This window comes from Somniosus microcephalus, chromosome 17, assembly GCF_052327205.1.
Source record: "Somniosus microcephalus isolate GS21.2 chromosome 17, FLI_Smic_1.0, whole genome shotgun sequence".
NCBI classification, from domain to species: domain Eukaryota; kingdom Metazoa; phylum Chordata; class Chondrichthyes; order Squaliformes; family Somniosidae; genus Somniosus; species Somniosus microcephalus.
This window is the reverse complement of record NC_141003.1, coordinates 47,991,851-48,008,788: the sequence shown is the minus strand read 5'-3', so window position 1 is coordinate 48,008,788 and position 16,938 is coordinate 47,991,851.

Sequence of the window (16,938 nt, the reverse complement as noted above, 5' to 3'; positions counted from 1 at the left end):
CCTCATCTTCCGTTTATGCACTCTGCAGCCTTCCGGACTCAATATCGAGTTCAACAATTTCAGATCATAACCTCGGCCCCTATTACATTTTTCTTGTAATTTTTCCACTCCTTTTCCCCCCCCCCCTTTCCTTTTGTTTCTCTCTCACACCTGGCAGCTATCTCTTGCCCTGCCAGTACACTTTACACCTAATCTCAGCCTATTACCATCTCGTCTAGCTTCTAATACCTTTTATTGTCTCTTTTACCTCTTTTGTTTCTTTCACTTCTTTTGTCCGATCGCAGAGTCGCCAGTGCCCGCCTCACTGGATCGACCACAGCCGGCCTCTTCTTCTCCTCCGCCTGCAGCATCATCCCAACCACAGCCAACGGCCAGTTCATCTTCTAGCGCTCCGTTCCAGCTGCCGGGGTATTGCAGTCGGTCGGACAGACTCGTCAGACCCCCTTCTCGCCTTACCTTCTCTGTTAAAAGCAATTCTGGGGGGGGTGCATGTGGCGGAACCACCAGAGGATTACGGACAATTGTATACATAGATACATAGAAGATAGGAGCAGGAGTAGGCCATTCGGCCCTTCGTGCCTGCTCCGCCATTTAATGAGATCATGGCTGATCCTTTAATTCAGTATCCCGTCCCCGCCTTCTCTCCGTAACCCTTAACCCCTTTTGCCCGTAGAAATATATCTAATTCCCTCTTAAATATATTTAATGAGCTGGCATACACTGCCCTCTGTGGCAATGAGTTCCACAGGTTCACCACTCTCTGAGTGAAGAAATTCCCCCTCATCTCTGTCCTAAATGGTTTAGCCCTTATCCTTAAATTATGTCCTCTAGTTCTGTTCTCACCCGCCAAGGGAAACATTCCTTCTGCATCCAGTCTGTCTAGACCTGTCAGAATTTTATACACTTCTATGAGGTCCCCTCTCAATCTTCTAAACTCCAGTGTGTACATCCCTAAACTACATAGTCTCTCCTCATAGGTCATTCCCGCCATTCCTGGTATCAGCCTGGTGAATCGCCGCTGCACCCCCTCCATGGCAAGAACATCCTTCCTCAGATGAGGCGACCAAAACTGTACACAGTACTCGAGGTGTGGTCTCACCAGTGCCCTGTACAGCTGCAGCAAGGTATCCCTGTTCCTGTATTCTAACCCTTTTGCTATGAAGGCCAGCATACCGTTTGCCTTCTTGACCGCCTGTTGCACCTGCATGCTCGCCTTCAGTGACTGGTGTACAAGAACACCCAGGTCTCTCTGTACTTCCCCCTCTCCCAATCTATTGCCATTTAAATAATAATTTGCCCTCCCGTTCCTGCACCCAAGGTGGATAACTTCGCACTTGTCCACATTATAGTGCATCTGCCATTTATCCGCCCAATCGCCCAGTCTGTCCAAATCGCTCTGGAGCTTCCTGGTCTCTTCCTCTGAGCCCACCCCCCCTCCTAGTTTAGTGTCGTCTGCAAATTTGGAAATGCTGCATCCGACTCCCTGATCCAGGTCATTAATGTAAATTGTGAACAGCTGGGGGCCCAGGACAGATCCCTGTGGTACCCCACTTGTTACTGCCTGCCATTCAGAAAATGAGCCGTTTATTCCAACTCTCTGTTTTCTATCTGACAGCCAGTTCCCTATCCACGCCAAAACTTTCCCCTTTATCCCATGAGCCTCAATTTTCCATGCTAATCTTTTATGTGGGACCTTATCGAAGGCCTTTTGGAAGTCCAGGTACACCACATCTACTGGCTCTCCCCCATCTATTCTACCAGTTACTCCCTCAAAAAATTCCAATAGATTAGTCAAGCACGATTTACCCTTTGTAAATCCATGTTGACTCTGTCCTATCCTGTCCCCATTTGCTAAGTGCTCCGCTATTTCATCCTTAATGATGGACTCCAGCATTTTGCCCACAACTGATGTAAGGCTTACAGGTCTGTAATTACCTGCTTTTTCCCTACCCCCCTTTTTGAATAGTGGGGTAACGTTAGCTACCCTCCAATCCATCGGCACTGTTCCCGAGTCTAATGAATTCTGAAAAATCATCCTTAGTGCATCCGCTATCTCTAGGGCCACCTCCTTCAGTACCCTAGGATGCATGTTATCAGGCCCTGGGGATTTGTCCACCTTCAATCCCTTTAGCTTCCTTAACACCATATCCTTAGAGATATTGATTTGCGTCAGTTCCTCCTTTGCCAATGTCCCTATTTTTCCCGATATCCCAGGGAGGTTTTTTGTGTCTTCCTTCGTAAAGACTGACCCAAAGTATGCATTTAGTTGATCTGCCATTTCCTTATTTCCCATTATATATTCCCCCGTATCTGACTGCAATGGACCAACTTTGGTTTTCACCAGTCTTTTCCTTTTGATATACTTATAAAAGCTTTTGGAGTTAGTTTTTATATTTTCCGCCAGCTTGTTTTCGTAAGCTATTTTGCCCCTCTTGATTATGCCCTTTGCCCTCCTTTGCTCTATCTTAAACTGTTCCCAATCTTCCGCTCTGGCGCTTTTTTTGGCTATTTTATACGCCCTATCTTTGGATTTTATGCTGTCTCTAATTTCCCCTGTTATCCACGGTTGAGTCACCTTTTTAGATTTCCTTTTATGCCAGATTGGTATAGACAATTTTTGCAATTTTGTCATTCTATCTTTAAATGTTTGCCATTGTTTATCTACCTCCAGTCCTCCCAGGAACGTTGTCCAATCAGACCTACTCAGTTCCCGTCTCATGGCATCATAATTCCCCTTGTTTAAATTCAGGACCTTAGTCTCTGAGTCAATTTCTTCGCTCTCCATTTCGAGTGAGAAATCGATCATGTTATGATCGCTCTGACCCAAGGGTCCCCGTACAACAAGATTACTGATTAGTCCCTTCTCATTGCACAGTACCCAGTCCAATATAGCCTGTTCCCGAGTTGGTTCCTCGACATATTGATCCAGATAACCATCCCTCAAACACTCAAGGAATTCCTCCTCCTCATTATTTTTACTGATTAGGCTAGTCCAATCTATATGTAAGTTAAAGTCACCTATGATGACAGCTGTGCTCTTATTGCACGCTTCTCTAATTTCCCTCGTGATGCCCTCCCTAACCTCTATTTTACTATTTGGAGGCCTATATACCACTCCTATTAATGTTTTTCGCCCCTCGCTATTTCTTAGCTCCACCCATATAGATTCTGTATTAACTGAGTTAATATCCTTCCTTTCAATTGCATTTATCCCCTCTTTTACTAGCAATGCTACCCCTCCTCCCTTTCTTTTTTGTCGATCCTTCCTAAATACTGAATACCCCTGTATGTTAAGCTCCCAGCCCTGCTCACCCTGCAACCATGTTTCCGTAATCCCAATTAGATCATAATTATTAACCTCTATTTCCACAGCTAATTCATCTACCTTGTTCCTGATGCTTCTCGCATTAAGGTATAAAACCCTCAGGCTTTTTTTATGCTCACAATTTTTATGAATTAGTTTGGCCCTTCGTTTTTTGTTCCTCACCCTTTTACCATTTATTTCTGTCTGCCTTTCACTTTCCTCTATTTCACTACATAGGTTTCTAGCCCCCTGCCATACTAGTTTAAATGCTCCCGAACTGCTTTATCAAAAATTACCCCGAGAACATCAGTTCCATCTCTGCACAGGTGTAGACCGTCCCTTTTGTATAGGTCACACCTACCACAAAACTGGTTCCAATGCCTCAAAAATTTAAAACCCTCCCTCTTACACCACTGCTCAAGCCACGTATTTAGCCTAACTATCCTGTTCTCTGTACTCTTACTAGCACGTGGCACTGGTAGTAATCCAGAGATTACTACCTTCGAGGTCCTACTTTTTAGCTTGGCTCCTAACTCCCTAAATTCTACTTGTAGGACCTCTTCCCTTTTTTTAGCTACGTCGTTGGTACCAACATGTATCACGACAACTGGCTGTTCCCCCTCCCCCTCCAGAATGTTCTGCACCCGCGCCGAGACATCCTTGACCCTTGCACCAGGGAGGCAACATACCATCCTGGAGTCTCGGTCGCGACCACAGAAACCCCTATCTATTCCCCTTACAATCGAATCCCCTATTACTATAGCCCTGCCACTCTTTTTCCCTCCCTTCTTTGCAACAGAGCCAGTCATGGTGCCATGAGCCTGGCTGCTGGTGCCTTCCCCCGATGCGTCACCCCCCCCGACAACAGTACCTAAGACGGTGAACCTGTTGCTAAGGGAGACAACCCCAGGGGATTTCTGCACTACCTTCCTGCCCTTTCCTTTTACAGCAATGTAGTACAGCTGGGGGCTGCACCTTTAATGTATCTGTTAACTGTACTAGGGCTTCTTTCCTGTGCTCCGCGTGATGATGTCATGCCGCCCGTCACGTGATCTCTCAACGGCGGGAAGAACGTGATGACGTCATGACGTCAGAGCTCGGAACCTTCTAGCAGTTGAGCTCGGAACCTGCTAGCAGTTGAGCTCGGAACCTTCTAGCAGTTTCCAGAGAGGCTTTCAAGCAGACCAGACCTATTTGCATTGTATCCTACAGTTTCCTGTACAGCTTCGTTTGTTCATTAAATTTTATTGTTTTTGATTTTCTGAGTTGATCTCAATTCTTCGGCTAGGAACCCCAGTTCCTACAATTCTATATTTAAAAACTGCCTCCATTGTGACTGGTTGAATTGGAAATTAAATGCATCTGTTCTCAGATGTTTTGTCCACATCACAAAAGAGCTTTCATAATGAGAACTACCATTCTCTGGATGACTCGAGATATATTTGCTGATTGGTGCTTGTTTGTTGTAGATAATGTAATTGAGCTTGCCACTTGCTGAGGAATGAGACTGTCCCGAAGCTTTCAGAGGCTGACCAACAGTAATCTATTATGGAAGTAACAGCTCTGCTGGCGTTATCTCAATTTTCTGTTCATTTCACAGTTACCGTGAAGACTTTTTCTTGTTTAGATATACATGTAGTTTCAAGTAGAAATTCAACAAATCAGAATGTTAATGGAAAATATTGAGTAAGAACCCAAACTCACTTCGACTTATTCAGGCCTCAGATTAGCCATCAAGTCACAGCTGAAAGGCTCCAAAATTAGACAGACTCAGTAGTGATTTTACTCAAATGTTATTCACAAATAATAAATCCTCCTAATAACAGTATGATTTGTAATGGGAGGCACTATTACCTAGAAACTAGTTGGCCTGGATATCACTAGCTCAATAAGGCACACGGAGATTGTTCCAAACTGCAGAATTAAGTTTTTTGTTGGCGATATACTATTCTTCCTGGAAACATCTTAGGGTATATTGTTAATTGTGCCAATTAGAATCTATCTATGTAATAAAGGTTTTATATCTGTAGTGTCTGTCACAACTGTCGTGTCCTTCAGGAATCTGTTAATTTCATTGTTTTGATGCCTGTGAATTTCTTTCTTCCTTATTGGAAAATGACATACTTTGTGCTTTTGCTAGAAATACCAAGCAGAGGAAATCTTCACATATTTGTTTACAATGACCACCAGAGGAAATCAACCCCACACAATCCGTTAAAACATACACAATTCTTAAGGGGCTTGACTGGGTTAATGCTGAGAAAATGTTTCCCCTGGCTAGGGAATCTAGAACACGGGGTCACAGTCTCACAATAAGGGCTCGGCCATTTAGGACCGAGATGAAGAGAAATTTCTTCACTCAGAGGGTTGTGAATCTTTGGAATTCTCTACCCCAGAGAGCTGTAGAGGCTCAGTCGTTGAGTATATTCAAGACAGAGATCGATACATTTTTGAGAACTAAGGTAACCAAGGGATTTGGGGATAATGCGGGAAGGTGGAGTTGAGGTAGAAGATCAGCCATGATCTTGTTGGATGGTGGAGCAGGCGGGAAGGGCCAAATGGCCTACTCCAGCTCCTATTTCTTATGTTCTTATGTAAGTAAGGTATCTAAACAGCCTTGTAAATGAATTGGCTTAATAAAGCACAATTTGTCTGTCCACAATGAGTTAAGTAGTTTCTATTGCCTATAAGGCTTGGAAAATGACAGGAGCACTAATACAATGGTTCAGTGGAACTTTTACTTTCTAATGATATCTCCTTTTATCTCCTTTATTCCAGAAGCCCAATGAATCAAACTAGGGTACAGTTCCACAAGCATTGGCAGCCACCTGGCACCTTGCCCAAACTTTACACACTTCATGGATAAGGCTCGACAGTGAGCGCCATCTGGTTGCTCAACCTTTGGAAGCTTCAGAGTTGAGCCAATTCTGACTTAATTGGATGTTCACACATGCATGTTCCAACAAGCGATCACTGGACAGTGATCAAAAGCAGAAACCCTGGGTGACTTTTTCCTTCTTTAGTCTGGGGACATTGAGGGTTAATGCTAATAGAATAGCATCATCACCAGATCTGATTTCTAGTTCCTCCATCCCCAGTAACTCTATGATGACCATTTCACATGCTGCTTATGGGCTACTGACTAAAGTAAAAGGCTGATTGACCAGAACCTGGAAATTATGCTGCATGATATGATAATATGAACACTTAACAGGTTTGTACCATATCCCTTTGTCTGCTATTTTGGTGGATACATTTCAAATACATGGATTAATGCCTACATTAAAACAGTAGCTAATGGAATTTGATATGAATGTGTTCCTAAAGTAATAATTACATTGCATTTTCCAGGCTTGTAACTTAAGCTGATCTGGAGGGAAGTGGGAGTCGCAAAGTAGATTTGGAAACAAAATATATATCAAAAATGTAGCAGGAACTTCTGAAGGGGTGTGGATACAATATTAATCTCATTAAAATATATAAGAATAAATATTAAAACAACACACTGCTGCTTTAAGCAGTGGTGATAAGAAGGTTCCACTGCATTTAATATGCAGCAGTATTTAATAGTGATTTGCATTAATATAAAGGTTGCATTTATATTAAATGCAACCTTTATATTAATGCATAATCACTAATGTAAGGTTGTAGATATTTTGAGAAAATTGTGTATCTAAACAGTATTCGTGAGGTTGTCATAAGTTTTTAAAAAATTGTTGGTATATTATTATTTATGAAACAAAGTGAAAATTGAAATGCCTGTGTTTAATGAGACAATTAATTGAGATGCAAGCAATCAAATCTGGATGCCCATTTACATATCACCTTGTTTGCTTTCTCATTTCCATTTATTAGTATCTTCCTGACTAAATCATTAATTTTCATAGACTTCTCCCTTCCATCACCTGTAACAGAAATTGCCCACAGCTCATGAGATTTGCATTACACTCTATCCATATGCAACATACCTTTGCACAAAATTACTTTAACCCCAACTGTGCTCGATGTGAAATTTATTCACTCATTCTTCATTACTTACATCGATGAGGTTAGAAATGCTTGCCTATCAAAACATGTTGAAATCTTCTAATTATTTCCTGGTTCTAGAGACGCAGAGAAAATATTGTTTGGTATCAATGGCAAATCTAGTTACTGGCCCTGAATGGCAGCGCAAGCCTGAGGGTTCAAACTAGGCCCGAATGGCCTACTCCTGTTACGATGGTTCCTATGTTCCATGAGAAAAACCAACTCATCCTGTTTCTAGACATTTTCAGAATCCTCTAATACTTTCAAACTAAAAACTTACTGCAAAAGAAGTACAGCGAATATGCGCTGGCATGTCTGGCAGGTTCCAAATGTTAAAAAGCAAGATCCCATGCTATTTTAAGCTTGAGGTATCTGAGAATTATCTTTTGTGTTGATAGAACAGAAGTAAAGCTGAAAATCTACAACAACATTTACATTCCATAGAAACATAGAAACATAGAAGATAGGAGCAGGAGTAGGCCATTCGACCCCTCGAGCCTGCTCCACCATTCAATGAGATCATGGCTGATCATCCAAATTCAGTACCCTATCTCTGCCTTCTCCCCATATCCCTTGATCCCTTTAGCCTTAAGAAATATATCCAACTCCTTCTTGAATATATTTAATGAACTGGCCTCCACCGCCCTCTGTGGCAGAGAATTCCACAGATTCACCACTCTCTGGGTGAAGAAATTCCTCCTCATCTCAGTCCTAAATGGCTTACCCCTTATCCTTAGACTATGACCCCTGGTTCTGAACTCCCCGGCCATCGGAAACATCCTTCCTGCATCTAGTCTGTCCAGGCCTGACAGAATTTTATAGGTTTCAATGAGATCTCCTCTCAATCTTCTAAACTCCAGTGAGTATAAGCCCAATCGACACAATCTCTCCTCATACGTCATTCCTGCCATCCCAGGTATCAGCTTGGTGAATCTTCGCTGCACTCCTTCCATGGCAAGAACATCCTTCCTCAGATAATGCGACCAAAACTGCACACAATACTCAAGGTGCGGTCTCACCAAGGCCCTGTACAATTGCAGCAAGACATCCTTGTTCCTGTACTCGAGCCCTCTTGCTACGAAGACCAACCTACCATTTGCCTTCTTAACCGCCTGCTGCACCTGCATGCTTACCTTCAGCGACTGGTGCACAAGAACACCCAGGTCTCTTTGCACTTCCCCTTCTCCCAATCTATTGCCATTCAAATAATAATCTGCCTTCCTGTTTTTGCCACCAAAGTGGATAACCTCACATTTATCCACATTATAGTGCATTTGCCATGTTTCTGCCCACTCACCCAACCTGTCCAAATCGTACTGGAGTTTCACGACATCCTCCTCACAGCATACCCTCCCACCCAGCTTTGTGTCGTTTGCAATTTGGAAATATTACATCCAATTCTCTCGTCCAGTTCATTAATATATATTGTGAACAGCTGGGGCCCTAGGATTGATCCTTGCGGTACCCCACTAGTCACTGCCTGCCACTTGGAAAACGACCCGTTTATTCCAACTCTTTGCTTTCTATCCGCCAACCAGTTCTCTATCCAAGTCAATACCTTGCCCCCAATCCCATGTGCCTTAATTTTGCACGCTAATCTCTTATGCGTTCCAAATATAATTTATTTTAAAGTGATTCCCATTTTAGAAATGGAGGTCCATCAAAATGCAGAGAAATACAGAGAAGTGCTAACCTCTCCCAAATTACTGCTAGACAGAGTATCAAGATTCAACGACAGAAATAAAGTATCTTAACTCCACAGTTAAAAGTAAATGCCACCAAAAATAATCACATCAAGAAGATCGTTTTTTTTTGGAAGAATGTTGCTTTAGCACAGGTTTGATTGCCTGCATTCTGGTCAATTTTCAATCTCAGCTGGGGCACTGTAAAGGAGAGCTATGAGTATTCTCAAGTGTTTCTCCACAGGAGAGAGCAACATCAAAAGGAAATGTATCTCAAGACATGCCCACGTGTCTCCTTGTGGCCTGTTCAGAACAACTTTGATAGAGAATTGGTATCAGGTTGCTCTCTTATCCATATGTGATGTGCAGTGTGGAAAAGTCAGGGGAGGGTAAAGGAGATTATCATACTCCATATCAAAAAGGATAATTTTGTCAGGTGCTTTGGGTTATCTAGTGACTTGGTATATATCTGATTTTGGTGACAGGTCTGCTGCCCAATTGCCTTGTGGCCTGATGGTGGATACATGTATAATTCCAGACACTCAGTGACACACCCAGAGCCACTGCCAACTAGTGTGGCAAATAGCCAAGTTTTCTGAGAGGCTCTATTCAATCAAAAGTAAAATCAGGTGGCGTGTGAAACTGGCGACCGATCTGATCGTGTCATTCTCCCACGGTAGGTTAGGTCCTGCTCCTGCTGGCTCCGTGAATGACATTTTTTCACTCAACAGGTGGGCCTCTTCCTCCTTCCCACCAACTGCTGACCTGCTTCTGCCTTGTACGGAAGCCTTGGTGACTTCTCAGCTCTGGCTCCAGTTAAAATGCTATCGGGGTCCTATTGACGTCATCGGACCCTGATTCTTATTTATGCTTCAAGCTTCCGCCTGAGTCTGGTGGGCTTCTCATGCCCCGCCCAATTCAGCTGGGTTAAAATCGGAGATTGTCGGAAACAGAGTGGGAAATGAAGCCGCTTCATTTTAAGTGCTCGCCCACTCTATTCCCACTGAGTGGGGAGTTAAAATTTGCCCTGATATCTGTACCTCTAAAGCTGGAAGCAATGGTATAAGCTTCTGTGTACTGTCTTGGTCTCATTAACCTTCCCTTCACTTTTGCAGTGATCTTTAAATATTCTATGCTAGTTCATTCTGCTTTCAAAATATCACTAATTATCACAATTATCGTCAAAGAGTTTTTGGCACACACCTCATTTAAAACAGTAGATTAATTGGATATGATGGATGGGCTAAGATGGGCCAACTGGACTTCCTCATCTGTACTTGTGAATCAAAAAAAATATGTTTTGCTGAAGTAATTAAAATGTGCAGCCGATTACTGTCAGCTCATAACCACTGACTCAAATTCCTGACCTGCTCTTGGCTTACAAAAATCATGTCCTAAATTCCAACAATGGCCCAGAATTTGCTGGGAAAATAACGGTGATTTAAAGGCGCACCATGTTATTAGAAACCCAGCAATTTGTGGTGGGGAACAGATACGCTGTGATTTGCGAATCGCCACAGATTGCTGGGCATTTTACGGTGCTCATCCGTTAGCCTCGCAAAGAAGCGGAGCTCACCGCCAACCTTCCCAGGTGTGTCAAGAAATTGCTGCATTTGCACAGTAAATGCAAATTAAATTCGCGGAGAAAGTTAGGGCTGCTATTTAACAGTGTAAGGACCCTGTTAATGGGGTAATTTATTTTTCCAATGGCCTTCCACTTTGAAACCGGTTAGAGATTAAATTATAATGTGCACATGCCACATAAAGCATGCAACCAGGATGCAAGTTAAACTGATTAAATTGATTTGTTAAATTGATTCATTGTGGATTCTGGCTGGGAATAAAGGCACTGCTAAATTCATTTCAGCTTGTCAGGATTTAGAATTACCCCCACCTCAAAGTATGTGGGCCCACTACTTTGTAAGTAACCAACAATCACTTTGCTGATTACGCAAGTAACAGGAATTTAAAAAAAAAATAATGTTCTGAACCCTGAGCAGGAGGCTGTCTTATTCATAAGTTCATGTGTCATGTTCCATAGGCAAAAACACTTAGAACTATGCATTTTCCTGCATGTAATTTGGTGATAAACTTTGTTTAAATAATATCCAAGCTGCCACTTCAGAGATTTGCCGACCATTCAAATCCTTAAATTTCATTGTTTAAGGAGATATACTGCTGAGCCTGTCATTCAGCAAGGTCCCAAATGCCCCGTTATCAGCTCGCACTTCCAGCAAATTATGGCGCAATGTTAATTGGAGCTGAAGGATAAGGAAAAGAAATCCAACTCCCGGTGCTCACTGCGAGATGGCTCGCTCCAGCAAATTCTGGGCCAATATGTTTTCCCTTACTGACGGCCACTTTTAACTCTGAAATAACAGAAAATCATGCTTGAATATGCTAATGCACATCTGGTAATGTAATGACAATGTAGGATGCTTCATTATTTTCTCTCCGCCTTGTAAAGCATTTTTTTAAACTTCTGAATTTATCCGTAAATTAAGTTGTACAGGAAACTTTGTGCTATCCGGCACCCACGGGACCGAGTTGCTGCCGTTGCCTCAAAACTTCCGTACTCTCCAGAGTTAATGTTGAGAGATACGGAGATTCTTATCTCCATATTTGACAACAAACACTGTTGCTTAGCAACAGCTTCTAAACACTCGGTGTGGCCCTAAAGCTCTGTAGCTGAAGCTGTTGCTATAGCTACAGACCTTGCACAGCTTGACTGTTCAAACAAAGCAAAAAAAACAAACAAAAAGAATTTAAAACGGCTGCTGATTTTTGCCGGTGGCTCCAGATTGCCGGATAGCTCACCTCCAGATAGCACAAAGTTTCCTGTATTATCCTTCCCACCCAAAGCAGTAAAGAATGGTTGTAAATATGCATCAAAAATAATGAAAACTCTATAGACATTTTCAGTTGAAAATGGATAATACAAATTATGCAATAACATATTCATGATAAGCAGGGCTCCAAACCAGCTTTTCCATTCAATTTTGTTGAGTTTTATTGCTTTCGAGTAATTATCCAAATTGTGAAGATATGTGAAATTATTTCTTTGTCGGGTTCCGTCACTGGTGGATGATCGCAAATAGTGTGTTATTTAAAATTTTAAGCCTGGAAGTATTTTAGATGCAGCAATTGTTATAACTAATCACTGTCAAAATATGAAGCAAAACCATAGTTTATTTGTTTTTATAGAATTTTTCAAGAAATGTACAAATTCCCACGCATGTACCACAGTTAAAAACACATATTTACAGATCACAGATTTGAAGAAATGCTCATGGACTAATTTATTAGCTCCTTTATAGCAGGCACATCTTCAATCTACAGCGTTATCACTGTTCCATTATCAAATGGTGCAGCCAACTGTGATATTAATATACCACAGAGTCTTAAGCGAGCCAAAATGACCTGAATTTCAATTGTATCAAAGAAAATGATCTAATGAACATTCCCTTTCATTTATCCTGCTCTTACAAAGAATGATGGATTTAAAATAGTGCATCTGTTTAAAATAAAAAAGTACAAAAATGGGTTTTCTTTTATCCATCAACAGTTCAGCTCAGTTTTCAGTGGTGAATTTATGTCTCAGCCATTTGAAGTTTGTCTTACTTAAATGTAATACTTTGGTTTGTGACTCTCCCTTCTCCCCCTCAAACCTGTTCCAGAAAACTGTCCTGAATACAATCTAGAAATCCACGGCTTTGACTACATCTGCTTCTCGCAGTCTATGTGAAAATTAAAATCTCCCATTATAACTGCCTTCTTTTTAATACATGCTTCACTGATCTCTATATTTATACATTACATTACAATGTCCCCAGAGTCTTGCATCTTTTACTGTTCCTTAATTCTACCTAAAGTGTTTCCACTGCCTGATTGCCATTGCTGATATCCCTTCTTTCTACTGCTGTAATTGTGCATTTTATCAATATTGCTACTGCTGCTCCTTTCCCAGTTCCCCTGTCCTTTCTAAAGATCCTATAGCCTGCAATATTTAGCTCCCAGTCATGCCCAGCTTGTAGCCAGGTCTCTGTAATGGCTACGGCATCATAGCCTTTAAGCTGAATTTGTGCTTCTAACTTACTTGTTTTATTCCTTATGCGACATGCATTTGTGTACAGAACTCTTATTTGGGTAACTGTATGCACCCAGCTCATATGCTCTGATGGTGCTCCTGTCACACTTTAGACTTTTTGACATATCCCACTTTTATTTTAGCAATTCAGAAGTTCTATTATAGTAACAGGGCTTCTCCTGCATAATTGCAAGAGTGTTACTCAATTTAAACTGAGTGTGATCACTGAGTACTATTGCTGTATTTTCAGTCACACATTATTATACAAATAAAATGTTAAACTGGCCACCCCTGAGAGCACAGAGTATCTTGGAGCTCTAAATGTTAAATGGATGAAGAGGAATTGCAGATGATTTTTTTTTTCTTGTCAAATTTGTCCCTTTTTTATTTTTCCCCCTGCCCTTTCCTCTCCTACTGTCTTTTGTCGGATAGCCACTGACCCCCACCCCTCCCCCTTTGGTATCTTTCTTATTCTGTCATTCTTCATATGTGAGCTTGGAGAGTGAGTGTTGATGAGCTATTTGGCTGTGGTAGCCATCACAGCTAATTCTGATTTGTTCTTACCCAACATCCTCATGTATACACTTCCACCAGGGATTGTAGAAAGCCACTTGTGAGGTGTGTGCCACAGCTGATCAGTATCTGGCTACCCCTGCTGCAAGTACATGCCAGATGATTGTGGAATCAGACTTGGCTGTAATGGCCTTATGGTCACCTAGCCCACCAGCCTTCATAGTCCATAGGAGAAGGGCAGCTTGGGTGAGGTATCAGAAGGCAGTTGGTACTGTAGAACTATCCCCCAACAAGAGATGCCACCTTTAGAAGAGGAGGGGAGAAAGTTAGAGGGAAAAACTGAGTAGGGAAAAAGTATTTAATTGAATGAAACTAGTTTACAAAGCTCCCTATTCCTGCTGGAAATGCTTTGGTTCTGATGAAGGGTTATACTCAAAATGTTAACTTATTTTCTCTTTAAAGTTGCCTACTGACCTAATGGGTACTTCTCACATTTTTTCTTTTGGTTTAATAGTGTGACTCTCAATTAATCTAAATGACAGCAGGGAAGGAAGTTGCCAGGATGCCCTTATTCTTCGGCATTCAACCCCATTAATTTTAAAAAATAAAGGTACTTGATTTAGGTAATCTCGTATACATTAGGATGATTTTGGTAGCATAGTTCAATTTAAGGTGATTTAGGTAGCCTAGTTCGCTTTAGTGCAATCATTTCCTATTTTTTTTCTGTTCTATGCATAAATGAAGGGACAGTTAGACACACACAAAGATATTGTGGCAGAACCACCAAGAGACTCGGGGCAATTAGCAACAATCCCTTTAACCACAGTGTAGTGCAGCTGCGGACTGCACCTTTAAACTGTCTGTTAACTATACTGTATGTACTTTCTTGCACTCTGCGTGATGACGTCATGACGCCGATCACGTGACCGCCAGTGTCACGGAGAATGTGATGACGTCATGACATCAGCTTCCATAAACCTTGCAGCAGTTGTTGAGGTGCTGGCAAGCTGAATAGACCTGTGTACATCTTCTCCTGTAGTTTTACCAGTTAACTTGTTTGTTCATTAAACTTTGTTATTTTGTTTCACTGAGTTGAACTCCATTATTCGGATAGGAACCTCCGTTCCTATATTGGTGACCCCAATCTCATCGGACAACTTTCGTTGAGATATTTATAATGAACACGAACGCCGTCGCCCTTAAATTGCCGCAGTTCTGGGAACAGCAACCAGCAGCATGGTTTTTCCAGGCAGAAGCCCAGTTCGCACTCCGGGAGATTACAGCGGATTCGACCCGTTATTATTACATGGTCTCTGCTCTCGACAGCACCACGGCCTCGCGGGTCATCAGCCTCCTTGGCAATCCACCGGCAGAGGGCAAGTATGAAGCTCTAAAAACTCGTTTGCTACAGGTGTTTGGTCTAAATAAGTCGGAGCGCGCACGCAGGCTTATTTCTATGCCCGGCCTCGGAGACTCAAAACCATCGGAACTGATGAGCCAGATGCTCAGGCTTTTGAGTTCAGAGCCCCAATGTTTTTTGTTCCGAGAACTCTTCCTCTGCCAGCTACCTGAACCAGTTCAGGCAGCCTTGGCCAGTTCTGCAATTACGGACTGTGCCGAGCTCGCTGCAGAGGCAGACAAGATTTTTATGGTCACACAGCAGTGTTGTGCAGCCACGAGGCGCCTTTCCCCCCACGCGAATGAAGCCCAGCCCTCCTCCAGCAGGCTGGTGTACGTATCATGCCCAGTTCACCATGGCAGTCGGTTCAGTGGGAAAACTCCTTTATATTACGGATTCCATGACAGGGCGACAATTCCTGTGCGACACTGGTTCACAGTGCAGTATTTTGCCAGCTTCAAAGCTGGATCTGCAATCTGGCGGTCACGGTCCTTCTCTCGAGGCAGCCAATGGTGCGGCTATTCGCACGTTCGGCAAACGGACAGTCAATTTAACCCTCGGCACCGACTTATTTGTGTGGGAGTTTATAACGGCTAAAGTATCACAGGCCATCCTAGGGGCTGATTTTTTCTGTGCCAACGGCTTTCTGGTCGACGTCCAACACTGCTGACTCATTATTGCGTCCACTTTCCACGCGGTGCCTTGCCACCGCAGCACCGCCGTCTCCTGGTCGGTCGCCTGTGCGGTTCCATTGCAGGACGGGTTTACGCGCCTACTTGGCGAGTTCCCGGAGCTCACCAGGCCTACATTTTCGGCAGCAGTCGCAAGGCACGGTGTGGCGCATCGCATCACCATGACGGGATCACCTGTTTACGCTCGGGCACGAAGATTGGAACCCGGAAAGCTTGCAGCTGCAAAGGCAGAGTTTCCAGAACTCCCTGGACTCAGGAAAGGTCCCGGCAGATTGGAAAACTGCTAATGTAACACCCTTATTTAAGAAGGGAAGTAGGCAAAAAGCTGGAAACTATAGAACAGTTAGCCTAACATCTGTGGTTGGCAAAATGTTGGAGTCCATTATTAAGGAAACAGTAACAGAGCATTTGGATAAACATAATTTAATAGGACAGAGTCAGCATGGTTTTACGAAGGGGAAGTCATGTTTGACAAATTTGCTCGAATTCTTTGAGGATGTAACATACAGGGTGGATAAAGGGGAACCAGTGGATGTAGTGTATTTGGACTTCCAAAAGGCATTTGACAAGGTTCCACACAAAAGATTACTGATCAAGATAAAAAATCACGGGATTGGGGGTAATATACTGGCATGGGTGGAAGATTGGCTATCTAACAGAAAACAAAGAGTTGGGATAAATGGTTCGTTCTCAGGCTGGCAATCAGTAACTAGTGGTGTTCCGCAGGGGTCAGTGCTGGGACCCCAACTCTTTACAATCTATATTAACGATTTGGAGGAAGGGACCGAGTGCAACATATCCAAGTTTGCCGACGATACAAAGATGGGAGGGAAAGCAGTGAGTGAGGAGGACATAAAAAACCTGCAAAAGGACATAGACAGGCTAAGTGAGCGGGCAGAGATTTGGCAGATGCAATATAATGTTGGAAAGTGTGAGTTTATGCACTTTGGCAGAAAAAATCAAAGAGCAAGTTATTATCTAAATGGAGAGAAACTGCAAAGTGCTACAGTACAAAGGGATCTGGGGGTCCTGGTGCATGAAACACAAAAAGTTAGTATGCAGGTGCAGCAGGTGATCAGGAAGGCCAATGGAATCTTCGCTTTTATTGCAAGGGGGATGGAGTATAAAAACAGGGAAGACTTGCTGCAGTTATACAGGGTATTGGTGAGGCCACACCTGGAATACTGCGTGCAGTTTTGGTTTCCATATTTAAGAAAAGATATACTTGCTCTCGA